General features: G+C 44.0%; 1 protein-coding gene across 4 annotated transcripts in view; it reads right to left on the bottom strand.

Moving 5' to 3' along the window:
- CHD7 (chromodomain helicase DNA binding protein 7) overlaps nucleotides 1-23467 on the bottom strand; it is a 132570-nt gene extending 109103 nt beyond the window's left edge. For 3 of the 4 annotated variants that reach the window (XM_082045021.1, XM_082045022.1, XM_082045019.1), the window contains exons 1-2: nucleotides 23012-23467; nucleotides 20845-20948 (exon numbers count right to left, since the gene is read on the bottom strand). The gene's annotated coding sequence lies outside the window, so the exon portion shown is untranslated. The remainder of the gene's footprint in view (nucleotides 1-20844; nucleotides 20949-23011) is intronic. The other variant, XM_082045020.1, reaches the window with a different exon arrangement.
- Between the last annotated feature and the right edge of the window lie 2696 nt (nucleotides 23468-26163).

The following is a 26163-nucleotide window of genomic DNA, read 5'->3' on the forward strand; positions in this document are numbered from 1 at the left end:
CCCACTATCTTTACAGCAGACATTATAGAACTTGGACCAGCTCTACAGGCAACAGATTCTCCTAAAGAACTAAATCAATAAGCACAAACATGCAACTTTAATTCACTAAGAAAATTATTTCAGCTGTTCTTTAGGTTTTCTTTCATTATTTTTGACATTTTGTATGCAGATTTCCGTTTTAGATAAAAAGTCTCTACTTCTTGAACAAGTTTGTTCCCTGGAATTTTCAACCCTGTAGCTTCACAGACATCTCTGTAAGATTTTTAGGCACAGCTCAGTTCCCAAAGCAGTATTTCTTTGCGTATAATAAATACAGAGAAAACTTTCGGCATCGTAACTTAAACAGTGAGTTTTTCCCAATGCTCCTGTTAAAATTTGGGAGGGTTTTTTTTTTCCCCTCCATCTCACCTAGTGGAAATTTCAAGGTAGCACAGACTCTCATCCAGGCTACTGAGAAAAATGTATGAAGAAGCAAGAACAGCAGGAATAGCTCCGAGAAATCAACACAATGCTTCACATCTCCCATCAACAGTTTTAAAACACCCCTCAAATGCACACACACTGTCTATCTCAAATCCCCTCCCCAAATTTTCCTGTTGGGTGCCCCTGCTCCTGAGAGGTTCAGTCTTGACTGCAAACTCTCTTTGCTTCCCAAGAATTGAAGGAGTTTGTATGGAAAGCATTATCCAAATGAGTGAAAAATCAGTCTCATGATCACTTTCACAAGCGTAAGAATGAAAAGACCTGATTTTTGTCAGATCTCATTTAGAGGCATTTAAGTTTCCCTTTTGGCAACAGAGGAAACAGCCTTAAAATTACAGCAAGTTTAAAATCGTGGGTGGCAGTCCACTAACATTTAAAACAAGAGGCTGAATAGAAAGGAGATGTTTGAGAAAGGCATGTTATGCAGAACTATGTGGACCCACAAAACCGAGCTATAGCTACAACCTTCTGGAGAAGCTTTTCAATAGGCTGGTTTTAAGAACAGGACCAGAGCAGGCACAGAAAAGAAAAAAAAAAAAACAACAAAACACGGAAGATAGCAAAGTATTAATGAAAACCCTCTCAAAATAACAGGTCTAGTAGCTCACTGATTACTTGCAACTGAAAAATTATGGTTTTAGCTTAAGCAAAAGAGCATTTATTTTTTCCAGCAGAAAATTTCAGCTCAGGAACAGAAACTGAACAGAATTTGTTTTGGTTGCCAGCAAAACCTGGTCTATCGCTTTCGTTGAAACTAGTCCAATTTAAACAAACATCAATGTAACATCCCACATTTATCATACTAACAAATCTTATTAAGAATACTTTCCACAAACACATGGTATTGCTCAGTTATTAAAAAAAAAAAAAAAAAACTTACACAGTCTTTAAGGATAATTTGTCGTAAACCCATCTACTTCAGCCATCTAGAAATGAATCTCCTTAAACAGATGCAACGTATTAGATGATTTTCACTGTAGGTTGCAATATTTGTGAATACATTTAAATTGCCCTCAAATTATGCCTTATCAAGCTATCATGCTGACTGTAAGATAACTGAATATAATCAGAAAAGGTAAACTATAGCCTCTATTTCTTATGCACCCACCTCTTAAAATCAGTCATCATACGACAAAGATTTCATTACCACCCTGTTCTGACAGAAACCAATATTAATTATTATTTGAATTAACCTTTGAGCCATAGTTTTCATCAGTACTCAGTAAAGACATGGACAATTTCTAATTACATTCTACTCTCATTATAAGTCACTAGGCTGTAAAGCTGTATCTGACAAGACCGCTATACTTGGCCTTGAAATGCTTTGGACTTCACTATAAATCTTTCAGAAACATCTAAGAACTCACTGCATACAAGAGCTATCACACAGGATGCTTCTCCAAGAATTTAGAAGTGTTTTTAAAGGGATACCAACTGTGATATCATGGAATTGAAATGCTCCCAATGAAGGAAAACAAATTATTAGTAGCTTTATCATTTGGCATCACTATATAGATCATCACTTAGGTAAAGTTACATACGGTGGATCCACTCAGCCTATCAAGTGAGTTTTGCAGTGATCAATTGAATCATACTCAACCAATAGTGTAAGATGAAAATGTACAGACTGACAAACATCCGATACTAAAGCTATTTTTATAGAGCAGAGAGAAATTTTATTCACTCAAGTGAATTAGTTCTCTAGTAGGAAACATCAACTTTCAGGGTGAAATGAACAATAATTAATATACAAAAACAAGTGCAAGAGGACAATTTTTCTTTCATAATTTTTCTACTTTACCCCACATAATCACTTTGCTGCCGTCAGCCAACAAAAAATGAAATATATACATGCATATAGGGAAAGCTAACACCATTCTGGAGAACGGGTTTCTACCCTTGACTATGTCAAATCTCTTGAACGAGCAAATTAAACTTCTAAAGGAGTGATTTCTGGCTCTATAACCCAAGCCTCATTTTTGCAACTTCACAAAGCTCACATCTGTGACTGACTCCAAATGTTGAATCCCTGAGCAAAAGACAGTTTTATTTGAAAAAAATACCAGAGGCTGGGATCTATCAGGTTTCAAAACCAGAACTTGACTTAGCTGCTGGCTCAAGACATAGTTCAAGATAACAAGAACATATTTCAATCTATCATTTTTAATCTTCCACTGTTGAAAATACCTCTATCTTAAAACAGAAGCCTCAGTATGAAATCAGATTCATTACAGTCAATGACACTTCATATTACAGAAACCTTGACTGGAACTAAGATACAAAACAGATATGACAGAATTTTGTTCAGCTCAAAAAAACCCCAATGATCTTTCCTTCACATATCACTTTTATGGACACTGTTAATTACACAGTAGATCCAAGTTACTAATTTCACAAATATTTTGAAGAGAAATCACAAGATATAAGGAAACCATTCTGTTAGTATATTCTGTCTTGTCATGTTATCTAGCTATTCTTCTGGTCATGGACCATCATTTACATGTCATGGATTCCATCAGTTAATGCACAACAGTTTTATAATCACATAGTGTAAAAGATGGCCCATGACCAGAAGAATAGCTAGATAACATCACAAGACAGAATATACTAACAGAATTCAGATCTCTCAATTTTTCTTCAAGGCCAGAGACAATGTATGGGACTTCAATCTATAAAAGTGCAGAGTTTGTAATGTTGTCAACAGTGTGACCCTTTTTAAATATGCACCTGTTTAAACATAAAAGTTGTATTTTCCTTCCAAACTAGGTGACTAGGACTCCTGTTTTAAACTGCATCCCCATATTCTGAAACTATCGGAACCCTCAACCTTAAGGCCCCAAATTGCTTGACTTCTCAAAAAAGCAAGAATTGGCCACACTAGTTTGTTGTTGTTTGTTTTTTTCCTTGCAGTTGCATGATTTTCACAAGTTAATCCAAATTTACACCACCTTGGTATTACAGTAGTATCTACCTGAATATTCACATAAGCATCTTCCTTTTATACCTAATATACTAAATGCCTGGATTATTCTTCCACTCCTGCAGCTAAAAACACGTAACAGGTAGTTTGACTCTTTCTTTTGTAGACATAAAGGGTAAAAAGGGAAGACGAGAGGAAAGACAGAGCATCATTCCTAACCATGCAAAACCAGAAACAAATAATTTATTTCCTTCCACTTACTCTTATCTACCTCATTAACAAGAAAATGAGATTGAGTAATGGGCATATGTAAATCAACTCATGTTCCAATCACATATGTGTGTCTGATTCAGATAAATAATCATATGGAGGGGGAAAGAAGCAGCAGAACGATCTTTATGAACATTTTAAAGTACTTTCCACATAAAACTTCCTAGAGCTTGCTGTTGTAGTTAAATCAGGATGAGCTCTACTGCCCTGTTAAACTTCAGGGTAGACCAGAAGGAACAAATATGTATCCAAGCCTTCGAAAAAGCAAGGAAAACTGACAACTTACTGTCAGAGAGTCAATTCTGATTTTATGCTACAACAAACCCTACATTGGGACTCTATTCTGCTTATAACTGCTCCACAAATCTTCAAAAACAGGGATATGGAACCCAAAGTGCATGATTTAATTTCATACCACTCATCAATACATATGCTTTTTTGATTAAAAATAAGATCATGCTAACAAGATCATTAAAACATCAACACCAAACTTGACTTATCTGGCCTGCAGAAAGGCTGCCCTGCCTTTTACTACCTTTTTGCGTAATTCAGCCTTAAAACACTGAGCTTCTAACATAGTTTAAAACAGTGACACCTAATACACAGTTGTCTCAGCTTTCAGTGATTCCAAGTTACAATTTAATGAGTAATTGTCATTTGTGGTGCAGGACCCAGCTACTCAGAGGTCTGTGTTAAGAATGTACTTTGTTAAGAATGTACAGCCTTTAAAAAAGCCTGTTGCCAGCCCCAAAACGTATTTACTTATTTCTGCGGGGTGGGGAAGCAAAAAGTGATATATGCCCTTGACAAGGATCACAGAAACGGGAGCAGATACCTATAATCTGTAGCTTTGTTCACACTACTAGATTAAGACCTGCTTCCTCCTAAAAATGCCACTTTCAAAATCCCATGTGCGTGGGGGGATGGGGGACAAGGAGGTGAAGGGAGGAAACGGCAGCATCACAGCACTGCGTTGTGTTTATCAGCTCTTCATAGACCATGATGAAATCTTCTCCAACTGTCTTCATGCCGTTTTTTTCATATCAGATTTGCTAGTGACGCTTTTAAACAAGCCTATAAGCAACGTATTCTAATAAATCAGCCTATAAAAGCCCCTATTCCATTTAAATCTGGGCAATAAATGACTGATAGCTTCTGATCTTCCAATAGCAGAGATATGTTGTACTAATGCACAACAACCACGCAGCTTTTAAACAAACAAATTCCAGATTTCCGTTCTATTCTGCATGAAAGTTACTTGGGAGAAGAAGTTCAAAATGCATTAGTTCAGGAAGAGACACAAAATAAAAATGGCAAAAGCACCTCTCATTAAACACCACCTACGAGAATTTACCAGCTCACAACACGCTGCTATTGATTGTGCCCAGGCAGGATTACTTTCAACCCCTGTAATTTCAAATTTCCTTACCAAGCCTTACTTTGCAGACAGAAAACCGTCCTGCTGGGTGCTTTGCAAGTATTACTTGAACTAAGAAACAATCCCATCCTAGAATTTGTTTCAGTTCTTTCTTCAGCCAAAAACCTCTATTTCTCTACACTTTCTTTCCATGTTACCCTCAATGAATGAGTGCGATGAAACTTATTCTAAGAAGGAAACGAAGTAACTGATGAGCTTATCTTGTATATATGGCATGCTATCTACAAGCTACAAGTAGGTTTCATGAAAATGTTTAAAAATTAACTTATCAAAGCACAAACGTGACTTCTCAACAACTGGAATGGGCACAAGTCTTTCATGACACCTGCACTCTTAGTAGGAAAAAAAATAAAGAGATACCTTAAAATTCTGTTTATTTCTAAGTGTTATGAACTCATACTTGCCACCTTTGGAGCATCCATTTTGAAAATGCAACTGTTCCTTCTTTATTAAATCAGTTCATCTACTTTTATGCCTATGAAGTCTCAAATATTTCACGATCTTCATACAGCAATTTTTTTTCCATTACTGAAGTGTCAAACCCCCCAATATTCCATTGCTTATGATGAAATACTGCACGAGTGCATATTACACACTGCTTTGACAGTCCAAGTAACTTTCAGGATAGCCTCTAACAGAAATTATCAAACGAAACACAGAAGTAACCATTGATGTCTGTGACTTTAGATTTACAGTCTTACTGCTTTCCAAGTACTTCTCAGATAAGCAAAGCAACATGATTCTCAAAAACCCCCAGTACGAAGTGGTTATTATTTGTGCAAATGTTTCTCTAAATATGGTACTCGCGTATCTATACATGGACGCATGAATGAACTCTCACTGTTCCACCACTGCTTCAAGCACCAAAGGTTTTTATACAGAGTGGTACTGTAGCTTGTCACACACTATGATAAAACAGAGAGATCTCAGTACTAAACAATTAAATAATATACTACAGTACGGTTTTTCACATAAAAAGCCAAGAAAAAGAAAAATTTATGGTTCCCATGATACCTACAGCTTGATTGTGATTTTACACCATATATTTGAACAAATGCATCAATTTACGATTGATGGGGAATTATAACTAAAGGACACAGTCACAAACTTTGTCTCACTCTTAAATAACACTGGCATTCAAAATGAATTTCCATGCCACTTGTACAGCTTGGTAAGGTGACTGGTTTGCTGGCAAGAAGAAAACAGGCTATAAAAGCATATAAACCGTATATATCAAACAACTCCTCTGACGTTATGGTGAAGCACACAGGGCTAAAATGCTGCCTTTTAACTAGATTATGGACTATTTCAACATCCAAGAAATCATATTACATTCAGACTTGTCCATGTCATATTTGACTTGACTATACCATGACTCACAGCTACTACTAATGAAATCCGTTAAATATATTTAAGCTTTTCATTTCTAAAAAAACATCAGTAACAAAAAACATTATTGGAGTTATTACTTTCAAAGACAAAAAATGCATGAAAATGAGCAAGTTTGGTAAGAGAAATGAGAGTGTCAGACAAAACATCTGTAGACAACAGACAAAGAATACAATACTGAAAATGCAGAGACCCAAGACAAAAAAATGGTCACAGTTAAATGGCAAGCTTGGGAGGCTATCAGGAAGAATATTTTTCATCAAGAGGGGTGGAAAAAAAAACCTTGCAAGTAGAATTGCAAACAAAAACTATGTTCATAAGAGTGCAAAGTAATAAGAAGTCCTTTCACTAACGTCAGGTACATGAAGCCTGCTTGAAAAATCAATCAGGCTAACATTTAACCAAGATATGAAATAAATACTCCAAGAAAATAAACAAAAAATTAAGTTTTTGGGATCTACTGTCACTGGAGAGGCTGAGGAAGGTTTTCATCTTTTTTTGCTGCATAAGGCCTCAGAGGTAGTTTTGGTCAAACCAAAGCAAACAGTAGTAAGACGGTATTCACCCAAAGAGGTCTGATAAGCTGAAGGATAAAACAGGCTCTCTGTCCACTATACCACATAATATCTTGGTGTCAAACAGTGCTTTCGTGTCAATGGTGCACCAGTTTTGAAAGACAGTCACACATTTAGACTACCAAGAACTACAGACCAGCAAGTCCAATGTCTCAGCAGGGCAAATAAGTAGAAGACACAAGAAACAGTGTTCATGGGCATGTAGCAAAGTACAGACTACAGAAGTGACAATGATGTTTCCCATAGAAAAGTTCTGTCTTACTAGTACATGAGAATTCTTTGAAGCAATTGATAAGTGGTCAAAGTCTGAGGTAACTTGGATGACCAGAACACATGCCAGCTACTGAACCAAGGTCCTCCACTAATGGTTCCTAAAGAAACTAAGCTACAACAGCGCAAGAGGGAAGGTCTTCACATGGGTTAAGTAACCAGTTAAAAACAGGATAAAAAACATTAGGAAACATCATTTGGCTCTTTTCTATGACAAGACCTGCGTTGTTTAGTTTGGACATAAAAGATCAACAAACAGGTGGTGAGCCTTGAAGTGAGTTTGCCAGTAATATTAACAATTCATTTTGCTAAAACTGAAAATCAACTATGCAGGAAGCAGCAGACCTTCATTGTACCTGGCAGAGGTGTAATAAAATGCAGATGAGATTCAGCACAGGGAAACAGAATGCAATGCACCTGAGAAAATACAATCCAACTGTTTTACATATATTTTACTGAGCTCTGAGCTGATTACCTCATTCTCAAAAAACATCTGGAAGCTAGAACAAATAGACCTAGGAAAAGTAGATTTGTCAAAAGAGTAGAGTGAAAGCCAAGTATACTGAAGGAAAAAAAAAAACAAACAAACCAACCAACCACAGAACAGTAACAGAGATGAGATGTACCAGTCTGTGTGGTGCCCATATCTTGCCACGGTGCCAGTGTTCGCTCTGCCCACCTCCACTTCAAGAGTTAAATTACCAAAGGACCAAAGCAGGGTGACGGGCATTCAAACACCCTTCAGAATCTCCAGCCTCAAGAAGGGACAACCAGGGAGAGAATAAGAGAGTCTGTGAAGTCAGGAGTGGCACAGAGCAGGTAAGTAGGGAACCATTGTTCCCTTTTTCTTTTAACAAGGAAACTCGAGAACATCAAACAAACTAGCAGGTGGTAGGTTCAAAATAAAACAAATAAAAGGAAGCAGTTCTTCATACACTGTGTACTTAAGCTGCAGAACTCATTGCCATGGTCCCAATGGAAGCCAGGAGTTTACACAGACCAAGACGACGAGATTAATTCATGCAAGAAAAATTCATTAAGTGTTACCTATCACTTTTTCTGAGGTGATTCTGAGCCACAAAGTTGCGGAGGCGAAAGGGGCTTGCTCTGTTTCTGGATAGCCTCCACTGCAGCCACTGTGAAACAGGATTTTGGATGAAACAGACCCTTGGTCTCAACTAGCAAAGCTACTCTCTGGTACTAAAAAAGCAAGACTGTATTCGTAACATGGTTTTAATAGCTCTTGACAAATATACTGGAAATTGTGTATTATTGAAGTAGTGTATCATTTCACCTTCCTTTCATGAAGGAACTGTATTTCAGTCAATGTTATCAGTACTTTAAGAATGCAGCTGAGATTACAACATTTGAGAGGACCACAGCATCAATGAGACAAAGATGCCCAAAATAATGATTATCAGACTCTTCTGAAGTTCTACCATTCCTGTATAAAAGATTACCCTAGTGAAACAACAAAAAATTCAAAGAGTTTATGATCTAGTTTTAACTCCTGATGAAGAAGAAAAAAAAAGAAAGTAAATAAGGGTAGTAACAAAAATGCTGAAAATACTACATACTGCAGCACAAGCATTATGCTACTCAGTACCTACAGTGGTCCTTAAATTCAGTGGAGGAGTAACTGAAAGTTGTGTTATACGTGGAAATTTTCAGAATAGTGAACTTGCATTGAAAACATTTTTTCACATTTGAAGGAGAAAGAATGAAAAACAACACTAAGTGGTGAAAAAATTAAAATAATAATAGTTTTTCTGATTTAAACAGCAGTTGTAAGAGATAATATCAACTCGAAGCACTGGCCTGAAGTTCTGCTGCTGTTATAAAAAGGTACTTAAAATAACTACAACATATTTAGGTTAAGCACTTAAAGGAATTACTGGAAGACTGAATTCAATCCTTCTCCAATCCACAAGTCACCGTGCAACGTCTTAGCTGCTGAAAACAAACCCTCTGTGTTACTTGAAGTGGGGATCATGGTCATCTCCTAAACTAGGGATACAATTTTTTTTCTCCTTGACAAATACAGAAGACATGGCGCTGATGGTTGCGAATGCTGGAAGAATTCCACCTCTCAGCATCTTCCAGCCCTTGCTGCTTCCTCCAACACAAGAAAGGTGCTGCTGCCGGTCCATGCAGAGCACAGCCCAAGCCTGAAGGCAGCAGCCTGTGCCCAGTACAGGAGAGGTCTTCTGCCAAACCTCCCTCAGACTCAAGACAGCACAAGCCAATGGTTTATTTTCAAGGACTCTTAATGATCAAAGTTCTCACAGGTACAGCAAAACTCACCGTAACCCCCATACCACACCTGACAAATTCCCTACCCTTGCTTGGAACCACACAGTTCTTCAAAGAGATTGTTTGGTTGTAGTTGAGTTTAGCCAAGTTAAATACTTGACTTGAGATGGAAGAACCTCACAGAAAACGTGAGTCAAAATGGCTAATAACACAGCATAGAATAGAAAGCATATTAACTAAACTCTTTCCACTCCTAAAACTAAACTCTGTGTATGAGAATCACAGACTACTCGGCAGAGGTTATTCAGGAAACGGTGTAGGAAAAGGGGAAAGCTTACAGTCCCTAAACTTGATACACAAAATATAATTGTTTAGAATTGACTCCTGAGAAAAATATTTAAATGAAAAAAGATGTAAATTCTGAAAAATACCAAACTAGTCAGACACAGACTCTGAACACTTAAAACAGATTTAAGTGTTAAATGTCAGACCAACTCTGCTTTTAAGGATAGTGTTTATCTACTTCATGAGAGCAGTAGTAAGGCAAAATTAACACTTGGTAAAGAACCAAGACCTTCTGATGAGAGCTGCTAGGTAAACAGCAACTATTACAAACCCCAATATGACAGACCTCAAAACACATCATTATGAACCTGGTTTACCAGTCTGGAGTAGTGCTCAGGTTCCTGGCTTCTGACCATCTGCTCAGGCCACCAGCCTTGAGAAGAAGAAACATCATCCAAACACTGAGAGGTGCATGCACTAACCAGATATTTTTGCCTTCTATCACTTCCATGCATAACTGAGACAGCATCAAATTCATGGACTGGATGTGAATGTACTTTTCCTTATGTATGTATGTATAGCAGAACTAAGTGCTCAAAACTCCTCCTGACCTTTCAACGAGCCTTGCGCGTTTGCACAGACCATACATCACCAAGTGGGAACATACCCCCGCCGCTCCTAACTTCCCACACACACTTTTTTTTTTAGAGGCAACACTGATTCTCAATTCCTCTTAAGCCCTTCCTGTAGCAATGCCCACCACTCCAGACACCTCCAAATTTAATCCACTGGAATAAGCAGCCTTTAAATTAAGGTGTTATAAGGTCATATAGCAAGCAAGATGATCGGATTAAAGAGGAAGTGGAGTTAATACTGAGTCACTATTTTAAGTTCTGCCTTCAAGACAACAGCATGATAGCCTTTCAAGTGCAAACCAGTCTTCAAGCAGGAAGGCTAAGAGCTTTTTTTTTAAAAAAAAAAAAAAAGTTTTCTTTCTTTTTTAAATCTGAACATGAAATGCAGGGCAAAAATTCATCAGACAGACAAGATCTGGTCCCAGAGACAGATGTTTTACAGCTGTGCTTTGGGCTTCCTAAAGCCCATTAGAGCTAGCACATACAGTTCCTAATGTAAACAAGCTGCTTTTAGTAACTACGATATTCACTCTGAACACACACAACGCTAGTTAGGGCCACCACTCCTCACGGTTTTCAGCAAAAGCAGCTTGCAACACCCTCGACGCCTTGAGTAACTCCCCCTCCAGCTTCCACTGCCATCTCCAGTAGGTCCTGAAAAATAATTTTTTAGATTAAACCTGCAGAGAGGAATCTAGATGATGTACCACATTGGGGTTTTTTTGATAACTATGGCAAGTATTTACCTTCCATTAAGGCATGTACAATTGCCTGAATCTTGAGAAAAAGAGGAAAGAAAGCATGAAATTCCACTCTTGCACCTGCTAAGAAGCTCCCTTCTGTCATCCTGCAGGCAGGTCGCACAACTGACTTCACAGAACAGCCAGGGCTCCTCAGGAAGCCAGCAGCTCCGAATGCCACGTTCCTGCTATGCTGAAAGAGTCACCTCAAGTGGGCAGGTGGCCTGAGCAGGAGCTGCAGTCAGGATCCCTGATTTCTTTTAAGGTGTTTAATACCTCTGCTGAGCTACACGGTGTAAACTGCCTGTTCCTCTCTCTGGAGAACAGCAAGAGTATAGTATTACAAGAGTAACTAAGCAGTGTGTTATTTTACTCTCAATATAATTTTTTACCTACTTTAAACAACTAACAGTGTGTTCATTTTGCTGTGAGAAAGCTTCAGACTGTGACAGGAAGTAACGGTTTTAACCATCTACTATGACCAAGAGCTCTCATACCTTCTCAAACCAACACCAATGATCTAGATACTTAAGATAAAACTCTGAATAACTGAATCCACTGAATTAAACATTAATTTCATAAAATTTGAGACATACAAATTGACTCAGAAGGTCGATGTACCTAATGGAGAACTTCACGCTTGCAAAAAAACCTACCAAACAAAACACCATACACCCCCACCAGCAATATACTTTCTTGTGAATAAATTGTTCTAAAGATTATATACATTAAATACTTTGAATCTGAAATCTCAGACAAGACATTTATACATTAGTGAATCTTTAAGGCTTCTGTTGTACCTCAAGAAAACTGATTTCTGGGCAGCAGATTATTAATTCTAACAAACTGTTTATAGCATGCAATCCATACCATCACTAGAATAAACAAATTTTAATATCAATTTGAACTCGGGCCAGCACATTTTTCTTGTGGTGTCCTTTGCTTCACAGACAACAACTATTTCTGTTTCTCCCACGAAGGTTCCCAGGCAACTGATCCAATCCACTTGCTCACTGCCACCAAAATGAAAAGATGAAAAGGCCTTGCTGCTCTCCAAGACACCGGCCCCTTAGCACCAGCTCTGGTGTTCATCAGATCCTTTTATGAGCATGGTTGATTCATTACAACAGCAAAATGCTCTCCATTTTACTGAGTTATTTTTCTGCCATTTTAGTGAACTGAAGTGGTTCACAGAAGGACCTGACAAGCTCTGCTGCCATGTGGCTGGGAGGAAGGGTGCAGGGGGACAAAGGCGGAGAGGAAACTTCTCCTTTCACAACAATATCCAGTCAAATTACCTCACTGCATTTCTCAGACCATACCCTGAGTTATAAGTTATTAGATGGACCACAAGAAGGCATTCAATAGCTTTCAGCTATCTTCAAAGCTTAAAAAAACCTGTTGTACAAAAACTGCCATAATTAAAGTACTCCAGCAGAAAAAAAGTTCTTACAAATGTAACAGCAAGATAAGCACAACTTAATTAGAAGAAAAGGGTAAAGAAAGCTTTTCAGATTTCCCCCTACTTAGGAAAAAAAAAGCACCCTGGGGAAATGACCACCCATCTCAGTAAGTGCTCTGATGGAGAAAAGCTACAAGTATTTCTGATAAGGAGAAAACAGCAAGAACTTTGACTTTTCTCCTGACGTTGCCACCAGTATCCACATACACCAATTACATGAAGGCTGACACGACTGTTTTCAGACTCCAAGAGAAAAACATCTGGAGGGAGGCAGTCGAGCCAGCGCTTTGCAAGGTGCGGTACCACAGGCGAGTGACAAAGTGCTCTCGATGCCTGGCCCCCGGGTTTTCTGCCCAGTGATTTCTCTCCAAGGATCAATCTGCCTCGTTCTGTGATGGACTGCCTACTGAGGATGCGCCGTTTCACTTGAGAAGCAAGAAGCGAACGCATATCAAATATATCACTCCCACAGCCAAACTGAATCGATGGCAGCAGCAAACAGGACGGCTCAGCCTGCTGGAGTTCTTAACTTGCTATTCCAAGTTCATTGCCTACTTGGTGGCATCTCAAAACAGAAACAACTCATTTCAGTATGTACTGATGAGAAAAAGCACCCTGCCCCAAAACACCACCATTGTTACACATCATCAAATTGGACAAGGGTTTTTCAGCCTTCCTGACTCTGCCTACGAAAAATCTTCATGCTGGACGGCCACAGAGTACACCTCAAGTCTCGAAGTGCCATATCTACAGAGCCATGAAGGAAAACAGCAGCATATCCCAGATGCCACATCAGGGGATGAGATGGGGCCTGCAGCCTGTGTCCCTCCCAGCTGGCTCTGCAACACTTGCCTCCAGGAGCCCCTACCAGTCCAATTCCTCCCACAGCAAAAAATTTACATCCCCATAATGCACAGTCCAGTTGTGCTGCTGGTCACACAATAATCTCAGTGTGGGAATCGCACGGGACCCACTGATGAGGCAGAGGTTGCCCATCCTTCACCTGACGAGGCAGGTGGAAAGGAGTTCAGGTTCCTTTTCACTGGGGAGATGGGGCAGGGAAAGGGGACCGGTGGCGGAAGGAGAGAAACAGATCAAGAAGATTAATGTTTTAAATAACTGTGTGAGAGAAATTTCTTATGAGAAGAGCAACGGAAGCAATTCCTTTCACCTGCCATCTCCTTTTTGGAGCCAAGGTTTTCTTTTTTAACACTGCAAAATTAAGTCATCATTGGTTTGGGCAGGGGGGAGCAGGCATGTGAGCTGTCAGTTTATGTCCTTGAGAACCAGCCATTCACAAACTCAAGTCACCTTAACCATTGCATTTCTCACAATCTAACTGTGATAAGTGAAATGCCACAGAAAAACACCCCCCCTTCCTTTTTTTTTTCTTTTTCCCTCTGCAGTTCCAGTGCAACATCTAACACACTTCATTTCTAAGACTACCTCCTACAACAACTACCACACCTAAGTTGGAAAGCCTGTTTCTGTTCCAGTGCTGCCTTTAACAAGCTGCTGCTTCCAACAGCAATGCCATTTCTAGGAAAAAACACCTCCCTCCTGCATGGCTGCCACAAAGTTCAAATCCTGTTTAAAACACCAAAGTACATTGACCAAGAGTCGCTTCTGTGAGGGAAGGCGGCATGGGCTGGGGATTACTGCAGAACTGTAGTAAAGGAGAAGCAGGTGGAACTGATGCAATTTTTTCAGTCACCTCTGATAAGGTTACAATGGAATTAGAGAAGCATGTAACTGCCTTCACACCTTTCTGTAAAGAGGGGAAAAAAAAAATCAAAACACAGCAAAATGGCAATGTACCTTCTCAGAGATCAAGATAGAAAGAGGGGGGCAGTGAAGCTGAAGCCTGCTTATCCACTGCCCCATCAATGAAAGAACGATGATATAACTAAGGATGAATAAGGCTGTACCCCATTCAAAGAGCCAAGTGAATGCAAAGCACAGCAGACACCTTGTAACGGTACCGATAAATAAAGTGAATTACTTAGCAGGTCTCTCCCAGACTTACCTCCTGAGGCAGTCCAGAATCCCCTACTTAACTCACTTTCTGAATGATTCCTTCCTAAATCAAGAGAGATATTAAATTGTTCAATATAAACTCTCAGTTTAATTCTTCACGGTTAAAATAACTTGAGGCAAGAATTATACTCTTAGTGAGAATCCCCTCATCAGGGTTTAAAGGAATCTCTGAACTTGCATGAGCAGTGGCTACAGTGAGTGACACAAGCCCTTCGTTGAAGTCACCCTGATGTGACCACAGCACCCTGTGAAGTCTGCAAGATCCACCCAGGAACCTGCACCACAGCCCAAGTGCCTCTCAAACCAACACCCAGAGATGAAAACCTGCCTGCATTTTGCTTTGCAATAAACCACCAAGTCCAACAAGAAGCTACTCCAGTCTGATACCAGCACAAACCAGTGCACATTCTCAAAAAGCCACAGGATTTGCCTGGATGTATGCCAGGCAGTTGAGAGAACACAAAATAAAAATCATATTCTTAGATCTTATTTCGAGCTAATAGTCACAGTTAAGGTTGCTTAGGTATTTCTGATCCCACATGAACTACCACCACACATTCAAATGCAGAAGTAAAAGCAGCAAGCTACCTGGGATGACAGATTTCTCTCCTACCCAGGAATAAGTAAGATTTGGAAAACATTTGTTATATCCTAAATGACTAATTAAGATTCATCCTTGAAATTTACCCATGTCTCACCTACGGACAATTTCATCTCTGCCTTATCAGAGCAATATTTGAACATCTGTTAGCCTCATCATTACCTTTCTTTAATCCTCCTTCTATTGAGCATTAAAAACAAAGTCAGTTGTATCTCCTTTCTGGTTGTCTTACTTCCAACTCGAAGAAACACTAAACTGCTGTTCTCTACAATCCAGACTGACACACACTCCTGCAAAACATTTTACTAACATTTCAGCTTTGGATTTCGATCTCAACGACTATATCGATTAATCCTCCCTGAAGCAAGGAATATTTTCTTATAATAAGTTATCATGGACTCAGACTTCACACTTACGAGCTCACTCAAGTTGTTAATACCGAAGACTTTAACTGAATTTCTCTATTCCTCTCGTGTAAGGGCTTGTTTCACATGCCCCCCAGGACAGCACTACCTTAATGCCTTCCATGACAAAGACTTCTTCTTGTTTTGTCCTATTGCTGACCTCTACACTTGTAAAATTCCAGCTTTCAGTTCAGTTTTAGTTAGTTTTCTCTTGAATACTCTCTCGAAAAATGACTGGTATGGTGTTCCTTTGCACCTAGAGACTGCCCATTTAACAAACCCTGTTTACCGTGTAAATAAATCCACAGGCTTCCTGTTTTAAGACCCAAGACAAAAGTGCCTTTATTAAAGTCTTCCTTGGACTCCCTCCAGGTTCTGAACTGCTTTACCACCAGTGACATAGTTCTTGGTCTCCAAACCTCCTCTACTCCTTTAAAAACGTCACAATCCCTCAATGGGAGCTCCTGTCCATACCCCAAATGCCTGTGTTTGGCAAGGGACGTCCCACAGCAGATATCCGCATCTCGCAAGAAGCGCGATGGGAATCAACTCTGCCCGCTCGCAACTACTTTGTGCACAGAGCAAGAAGATGAACTACTACAGCTGTATTTCTCAACTGTTAAATCACGTGGGAATGTCGTTATCACAAAAACACAGTTTGACATGATGAGAGGCTGTTCCTCTTTGACGGGTCGTGAAGAACCATTGGGAAGTTGCCACCAGGCCACAGTGCCCAGCGGCCTCCACTCCGGCTCCCACCAGCCCCGAGGCCTAACGTGGGATTTCGTCGGGCTTTGGTGCAGCCAGGCAGCTCTTTCCACACCAACAGAAGTATCCTCCATGCTTTGGATAGAAAGCAGCATTATTAGGAGATGAAACACGTGTTTATTTTGCAACATGTCCTCATTACCTGAGACTGGCAAGAAAAAGCAACTTCACTAAGCAAACGGAGGGTAATATGAATTGGAGGGAAGATTAAAAACCCAATAGGAAAGAAAGGCATAACCTGAAGAGGAAGAAAAGCTGAGGGGAGGCAAGAAAGAAATAAAAGGCTTAGATTTCAGAGCAGGGATGGTTTTAGATTTCAGAGCAGGGATGGTTTTGCTGCATAAAAGGAATCATACTTTGTACATCTGATGTACACCTCCATAAAATGCTACAAGAAGTGACGCTTATTTTGTAACAGAAATCAAAATAAACTGTGGGGCAAGCCAATTTCTTTCAAAAATCCCTAAGAAGAAATGTTAAAGCCAGCTACCTGTTGAAGTTCTTGCAGTAAACAGAAAGCTCAACTGAACGGCTTAAAAAGTGACTCAAGGACATTAAAACTAAAGTGCTTCCAAAACTATTCAGCATTGGATTCTCCACATGCTGGCTGCTCCCAGGCAAGGTAAGCTACCGCCCTGCTCACTACCATCACCAGCCCACATTTAAACAAAGCCCGAACAGAATAACCTCTAGGATCAGGACCGTACATGTGAAATTTAATTTTCCTCTCAGAACCACTAGGAAGGAGGCATACATTTTGGCTGCAACGACTTTTTCCAGACAATCGATTCTCCAAGTTATTTATTCCCCACCATTCCCCTCAAGGCTCTCTTGTCACAGCAACTGCCTATGTCAGAGGAAGGTTGGACGCAGCTCCCATGAAAGCCAAGCAAAACCACACCCAAAGTAGCTATATAGGTCACTACAAAGCAAGGCCAGCCCTACATCATGACAGCAAGGGCTGCTGGTTAGTTCCTATAGGCCAATAAGCTTTCCGAGTCATGTATCACCATGCTCTGCTAATACAGTAGCTTATTTAATAATTAGCACTCTGTCACTGAATTTCAACTTTTAAATGAAAATGGTTAAATTAAGTAGTATTTTTTTAAGGAGACTGTATTTGGTGCAACAGTGTCAAAATAATCAGAATGTTCAGAAACCACTACTGAGCAGCATTCATGGAATGAGAGAAGCCAACAGCATGAAGATCCTTGGTTTTGACTTGGCTTCTTCTAGGTGCATGTGTGCATCTCTGAAAAGTCACAATGTTGGAAGCTAAGAGCTAATCAGCTTTCGTACACTTAAGAATATCCTTAAGAGCTTTGTTGTCATACTCAGGCACTTGGAATGTGTCCTTCAGGTCATAGCCTCCTTTTTTTTTTTTTTTTTTTTTTTTTTGGTTTGTTTGTATCATCCCTTCCAACCTTGTTTTCCAAGGAAGAATTTTAGCGTGCAGCTACAATGTGGTATTTTCCATGACCGCTGATCTCGGGTAACATACGAACTACTAAAAGTTACAGTTAGGTTCTGTAGACAGAAAGAAATCAAGAGGAAAAACCGTTCCATCAGGTTTCAGTATCTTGTCAGAATCGTAATAAAAACATGGGATGTTTCTGCATGTTGTACCTCACTCCTTCCTCTGAAAGAGTTCTAAAAATAAATTATCCTCGGAGCTTCCCTTTGCCCTTTTTAACACTGCCAAAATATAGGCAATATCTGAGACTTTCTTCCACAAAAATCCAGCGGTTTGTATTTGTGCAAACAAGCTATTCACAGAAATATAAATGGTGAGAAGCAATGAAGTTAATGCCTGTCCTAATGATGAAGCTAAATAGATGCAGTAAATTAATACAGTAACTTTTCAGTTGGAAAAGTGAAATCTAAAGCCTCACCTACACACAAAAGACTCATTTGTAAAAAAGACAGTTTAATTATTTACTAAAATGTGCAGTTCTCTCATGCATACAGGGAACATAAAAATAACATAAAAGTATCACCCGTGTTACTTACGGGCATCCGTTAACCAGCTCATAAATCTGAGCAGTTAGTGATCTGTTCATAGCAGACAAATACAAAAGGGTTTGGAAGCCAGGACTGAAGGGAACTAGGGGACGGAGGATGTTCAGATACACACAAGTTGGCACGCAGTTGCCTGTGTCCTTGCTAGCCACACAGATTTATCTGAATAATGCTGGATTCATGAGAGCAAGCACCAACCAGCAGATTCTAAAAGCTTTCCCTCTGAAAACTAATGTAAAAATTAGATTAATAGGAAATAAGGGACGGAGTTAAGGCACGGGATCCAAGGCAGCGCATGTGTTTATTTCCATCCTGTTCCTTTCTGGTTACTTTTTTCCGCCTCCCACCTTAACAACCCTTACATATCAGACCACACGCTAAAACCAAAACAAAAAACCCAACAGCCAGCTGCTGTAGGATGCGATGGACATGGCAAACCACAGAGGCTCTGCAAGATCTCAGCAGCATTTTGAAAACCCGCGAAGCTCCCGTTACTCAGCCCTTCCACCTTTACAGAAAATCACGCCTGGGTTGGTTTTTGGTTGTTTGTGGAGGCTTCAAAGCCACGTATCTTTACAACTACAAATCCTCCTCCAGCGAAGGGTGCAGGCCACATCAGAGGGGACAGAACCGGGCCACAGGTCCCTGTGCTGACACTGAGCGGCCACCGGTGCCAGGCCTGGGGCCTACACGTCACCTTGTCACTGTCCTCCCTCTGCTCCCAGCAGCTTCACCTCTCCTCACAAATAACTCACTTCACATCTAGCAAAGTCCTAATATTTGAGCACTAATGGGAAATACCACGCATGTTCATCAAAAGCTCTTTAGCACAGAACAACAAATAACCTGAGCAAAGCTTTTTTTCATGCGAGTTAAGTGATCCCTCTACGTGGGTGGGGAAGGCCTCGCAGTGCTCCTTCCACCTAACTCTTCAGGTTTCCACATTACCCAAATTCAAAAGAAAATGGTCACAACTCAAACCTCCCACGACTCATTTCATTGCAAGAAGGGGCAGTTGCACTGTGCTTCATTTTGACTGGTACTCTCACAGCGCTGCGCCCTCAGAAATTGTTATTTTCCTAAAAGGACTGTGTGATCTTCACCTGTGATAAGAACTTTCCTTAATTACTGAAGAGGCAATAAAATCGGTCTGGGTTTCAAATCTGAGCAAGTTTCTTCCACTGTTTAAATAACCTAACCAGGATTTACAAGTAATAACAGAAATATCATTACATTGTTAAATATTTAGTAAGATATTTGGTCAAATATGATTATCCAAGTAGTACGAGTGAATCACTAATACAGTTAAACTTGCAATCACAAGCATTTAATGCTCTTCTGAGAGCTTGTTCTACAGCTTTCATGACAATCTTTATATGTTTCTTATTATTAAAAAGCTCAAAAAAGACTGAAAATAAACAGTTTACGTTAACAGAGACACAGGACAGGGTATGTGTGAATCTGCAGTATTTTCCAATGCTATAGTAGGGGAAATTTTGTTTTGTGAAACTGTTTCAAAACTTCAAATGATGTCTCACACAAAAAAATAATTACTTTTTCCAAGCAGTTGTGGTTTTATCCTAGAGGAAAATAGCACACTATCAAAAGGATCTCTGTGAAACCCTGAGCGCATTTACAACACCAAACAAGAGGAAACAAGCAACATTCCCGCTTTTAGTAGCTGGAAATAGGAAAATGTAAAGAATGTAATTGTTCTAATCACCTGTTACAAACCTCAGAAACAAATGGTTAATTTTCCCCTGGACTGCATCTGATTTTAAAAAGGCATTACAGGATTTTTTTCTGCAGCTGTTAAAAAGGCAGACCTCTCAGAAGAAGCCCTCTCCTATCTCCTCACCATTAAGTTCGCCAGCAACCCTGCCATCTAGAATGTGTTTTATGCAGACTAACTGCCTTTTTTTTTTTTTTTTTAATTTTTTAAGTGTTGGAAACTTTCAGGATAGAAACTAGAGAGCTTCCAAGTTCCTCTTAGCAGCGCCTGGCAATGTGAAGGAGAGAGTTCTGCAAACGTGCCCCAAGCATCCAGCTACATTTAGCTTTCAGCCTTTTTATTATCATTGTCAATGAATGGGCCCCAGTCAAATTAAAGCTGCCATTTTAGGTTAAAGACTAGAGAGCCTCTGTTGTGCAACAGCGAGACAAAAACACTCCAAGCGACAGATGCAGCACTCTCATTGGAAAACGATGGATTTCAACTTTTATAAAAAAAAGAAGAAAAAATTAATAGTAATTATCAATCATGCTTTTTAATACGAATTATATATTGATACTCACACATTACCGCAAACTAACGGGATTTATAATTGGGATAAATCAGCTACCCATGCTGCTAAGGTCATAGTCATTAAGATTTTTTTGCCGTCGTTAGAATGGATGATCTGTGAGGAAATGAACAGAAACATTTTTTGTTCAACTTGCTTGTTTGTATCTCCGCTAGTCCCATACACCACGAGAAAAGAAAAACAAACAAACAAAAAAGGCAAACACACTCTCCCGAAAGCCATCTTCCAGGATAAACACAGCTCGCAATCTGCTTTGATGAAAGTAAAATCGAGGCGCACATCGACACAGAAACAAACTTATCGCATCGAGGTTATTCTGATATTACCGAGCCAAAAATCCACTAAGGACCAAGAGTGGCTGGGGGGGGAGGAGGAGGAAAAAAAAAAAAAAAGCTTATCGCAAATTAAAAAAAAAAAAAAAAAAAGCCCTTTTCGGTAGTTGGGAGGCACGCTCGGTCCCTTCCCAAACGAAAACAAAGACAGAAAGTGGCTAAGTGCGGGAGAGTTGCGCGGCGCCGAGCGGCCCCAGCGCTGGGCAGGGAACTCCGGGCATCGCTACTTTCCTTTTGTCCATTGTCTGTTTAAAAAACAACTAGTTTAAACCCGGGCGTCAGCGGGGTGTAGGAGTGAGCCGAGGAAACCGGCTCCATTTCCAGCCCCTGCCCCACAGCCACCCCCTTCCCAGGCACCCTGACCCACCCCCCTATCAGACACCCACCCGCGAAGGCCCGTCCGGCGGCGTGGGGCCTGCCCGCAGGGGCTCCCCCCGGCGTGGGAGCGCGTCCCCCTGATGTAACGCTACCGGGATAAACGAAGGCAATGTAATGATGGCTGCTCATTGCCTGCAGCGCCTTCTCCCTGAGACTCACTAACAACCCTGCCCCCCTCCCCCCGCCACCGCACACACACACACACACAGAGACACACGCGCGCACACGCACACGCGCTGCCCGCTCCGCGCCGCCCCGCACTGCGCGCCCGCCGGCCCCGCTCCGCTCCCCCCCGCCCCCAGCCCCGCGGACCGGCCGCGGCCTCAACCCCCCCGCCCCGCGCCCTGACCGCTTGGCCTCAAACCACCTTTTTCCGCTCACCCTCAAAATGGCCCGGAACGGGGCTGGGGGGAGCGCCCCGGCCCCGACCCCATGTGCGCGGTGGCGGCGCCACCCGACCGCCCCGACCCGCGGCTGGCTCCGCGCCGGCGGAGCGAGGTGCCCGGCGGGGTGAAGCCCCTATTATGCGGCGTCCGCCGGCACCGCTCCGGCTGCCTTAGGTAGCGTCCTCCCTTCCCGTCCCCTCCCTCTCTCCCCCGCTCCCCTTTCTTCTCCGGCCGCCGGAGAGCGCCGGCCGCCCCCTGCCCCCTCCCGGTGCCGCCCCCCTCCCGCCGCCACCGCCGGGGCAGGACGATCCCCCCGCCGCGCGCACCGGCGGCCGGAGCGGCACCTCGTGCTCCCGCCTCCCTCCTCCTCCTCCCCGCCCGCCTTCCTGCCGCCCGCCGCCACCCACCGCCCGGCCTCCGCTGGGGGTGCCCCCGCTGCGGCCCGGCCCCGGCCCCGCCGACCCATGTGCCGGCGCGGAGCGGGGAGCGCGGCGGGCGGGGCGGTGCCGGGCCGGGCCGTGCGCGGCGGGGAAGCGCCCTCACTTTGTTAGCGCTTGTTGTGCCGCCGCGGCCGCCGGGAGCCGTCGGCGTGGTCAGCGGGGGAAGCGCTCCCGCGGCCATCCCGGCCGGCGCTGGGCCCCACCGCCCCCGCCCGCCGCGGCGCAGTTTCGCTCAACTTTTCCCGGATTTTTAGTCACCCTCCAAACTTGCGGAGAGGAGCAGGGGGGCGGGGAGGGGAAGGGGCGCCGCCGCTCCGGCTCCCCGGTGCCCTCCCCTCCCCCGAGGCGAGGAAGGCGGCCGGCCGGCCGCAGCACAACAAAAAGCCATTTACACCCGGGGAAGTGCCCCGCTGAGACACCCCCACCGCCCCGCCTCGCCCAGAGCCGCGGCGGGGAGCAGCATCCCCCACCCCCCCCGGACCGCCGCCGGCAGCGAGCACCCCCGCTCCGCGCCGCTCCGCTGGGGACGGAGACCTGCCGGGAGTCGCCGGCTCCATGGCCGGCGATCGCCCGCCCGCCCGCCCTCCCTCCCTGCGCGCCCAGCGAGGTGCGGGGTCACTCACCGGGCCGGTGCGTGGCCGTCGGGGGCCGTTGGGGACCGGTGTCCCCCGCTCGCTCCCTCGCTGCCCTCCGCCGAGGGGCCGGGGAGGAGGAGGGGACACGCTCCGGAGTTGGTGCCGCCGGCCGGGGGGGGGGTGAGGCGGGGTGCGGGTCTCACACACACGCACACACACACGCACGGAGTTGCTCGCTCGCACCGGGGCTGGGCTAAGAAGGGAGGAGGGGGATCCCTGACCGGGGCGGGCGAAGGAAGGGTGGAAGGGAGGGGAGGGAGAGAAAGGGTCAGCGCGGGTCTCGGGTAGTTTCGAGGTCTCCGCCGGGTCCCGGCTCCGCTTCGCTCCTTTGTGTAATTTCACTCGATTCAAGTTTAATCCGATAGTTCCCGAGCGAGCGCGCCCGCCGGAGCCGAGCCGAGCGCGACACCAGCCAGGCGGCTGCCGCGGCTGCCGCCCCCTGCGCCCGCCCGCCCCCGCCGCCTCCTCCCCTCCCCTCCCTCCGCCGCCACAAGGCGCGCCCCCGACACCGCCCCCTCCCCGGGGGCGAGCGCCGCCGCGCGCCACGCCCCCCCGTAACGTCACTGCCCCGCCCGGCATAATTTATGCAACGAGGAGAGAAGGGGGGAAGAAAAAAAAAAGAAAAAAAAAAAAGAGAAAAGGGAAAAAAAAAAAAAGACACAACAGCACCGGTCAGGGGAGGGGCGGGGGTCACTAACCTCCCCACCGCCCGGCCCGCCAGCGCCCCGCCACCGGGCGAGGAAGCGCTGCCGAGGAGCGGGGGACGAGGCGCAGGGACGCGGCGTCTTCCGTGCGCCTCCCCTGCCGCTCCGCCCCGTCTGCCGGTCACCGCGGCGGGGGGGGGAACACAGCCTCGCACCGCGGGGTCAGCGCCGTGCCCGGCCGCCGAGGCGCGTCCCGTCCCGTGAAACTCCCGGTAAAGCCCGGGTTGGGGGGTTGGGATGTCCCTGTGTCACTGCCGCGCTGCAAACTTCCCAAACGCCGCGGCGAAGTGAAACCGAGAGGCGCCCCGGGAGGCTGCCCGGTCCCCTGCGGCCTGCCCCGGTCCCGGCCCCTGCCCCCGGCCGGGCAGCGGGCACCGCAACCCCGCCCGCCCCTCTCCTCCTGCCGCCGAGGCGAGGCGGGGCGGGGGGGGCAGGATCGCTCGAGTCGGCGATTTAGGGTGGACTTTGTCCCGCGCGGGTCGGGTTTTCAAAGGGAAGCGGCCATTAAGCGCTGCCCGCCCGCGGCAGCGGCCCCGTCCCGACGGCAGCGGCAGGGACCTGCTGCTGTCGTGTTTGAGAGCTATGCGTTCAAACGCGTGATACAAACCGAAACAAACTCATTCTGTAAGTAAATTAGACAAATCCCACCAAAAAGTGATTACCAGCAGCGCGCTTAACGGTCTTCCCTGCATCGCTCTGGAAACTAAATAAGCGTCTTAAAAGTATAAAGAGATTAAAATGTAAACCCAGTGTAAAGACACTCAGCACTACAGGAATTTTCAGCGAGTCAATTGACGAGGTAACTTTTTACCACCGTTTGTAGCAGGTTGGACAACAAAAAACCAAGTCATGTGCTGCTGAGTAGGGGCACCCTCCCCCTCCTGCCACTCCTTTTGGGGGGATATTGGCTGCACCCACACTCACACCTCTTCTATGGGAAAGAGAGATGGCATCTTCATAGGATCTCCCACACCTTTTCCGCTACACTCTCTTAACACAGAGTCACGAAGCCAGGAGCTGGACCTGCTCAACACGAAGATAAAAAGCTCCTCTAGCTTCTTGGGTCGTTGGCTCCATCGATCCAGGCGTCCACGAAGGTGCTGCGGCCGTGAGGGCTGCTACAGCCACAAAAATGCTTCATGCTTCTCCAGAGGAAGTCTGAAAGTCTTCCACGTCATGTCGTTCACGTCTGGCCTGCTCAACCTCTCTCGGGTTTAGGGGGAAAGCACCTTTTTGGGAGAAGGGACGGTTTGCGGATGGAGAGGCGTCACCACGTCCTGCGCAGCCAGGCCCGCGCAGTCATGCAGAGAGGGGCCAGCAGCTGGGGAGGTGACGCTGTCCCATGCTTTCAACTGAAAAACGTGTTGAAAAGCTGACAGCACGTGACGACGTGGTATAATACATTCCCTGTTCTTCACCGTGGTCTTCCATAAAGTTAAAAATAGCAAGTGGAAATAGTGTTTAAAAAAAAAAAACTTCGAAGCAGCACATGCCCCAAGTATACCTTCACCAAATTTGCTCAGTTTACGATCGTTCTATTTTTAACATGCATTTCTCTACTTTGTGAAAAAGCCCTGCTACACAGAGGTATCCTCCCAAGTTACTAAATGTAATCAGTTTCAGTTTTCTCTGGCAGTATGTTGACAGAATGGAGAGTAAACAGCCTCCAAACACCCAAAAGTCTGTTTTTCTGCCCCTATCATTTAACTGTGCTCCGAATCTGGCAGCCAAGCTCCCTGCCATAGTCTAAACTCACCTGGAACTCCCCTTGCTTTCAAAGATTTATGTTCTCCAAGATTTAGGGGCACGAGAAACTAATTCTGAGACCAACTACCAGCAGCCTCACTGCTCCCCCTAGAAACTTGTTTCAGTTTCTTATTGAGCAGAAATCAGATCGCAAAGCTTCTGAGCATGAAAAGGGTTTAAAGAACATCATGGTGACAGGGTGAGGCAATCAAAGAAATGCAGTATTTCTTTTAAAAATAAGTATATTCACATGGCACCAACAAGAAGGGAGGACATGCAGAAGTACTTAGTTAAACGTTTGTTCCAAGGGAAAAAAATAAAAACCAATAGTTTCTGGTGTGTCTCTTGCTGAAGGCACAGAACCAGCTACCCAGGTCCCATAAATCATCTGCAGGCCATGGCCTGTGAAATCAGCTGACTATTCAGGTAATAAAAATGTGATGGGAGTCTCCCAACGTTTTCCAACATTAGAAGAAACAGAATCCGTAAACAGCACTTTCACAGAACGGGGAGAATTATAGCCGCTTTCCAACCCCTCAGCAATAACACGCGATGGAGAGTGAAGAGAAGTGTTGCAGGGGTCTCACTTCTCCAAGGTGGGACACGGCCCTGGTGTGGCACATGTTCACACGTGTGCACACTCAGTGGTAGCACCAGACTTGGACAAAATACATCATTGTTTAGCTGCCA

The sequence above is a fragment of the Streptopelia decaocto genome (assembly GCF_964273445.1).
Source record: "Streptopelia decaocto genome assembly, chromosome: 2".
NCBI classification, from domain to species: domain Eukaryota; kingdom Metazoa; phylum Chordata; class Aves; order Columbiformes; family Columbidae; genus Streptopelia; species Streptopelia decaocto.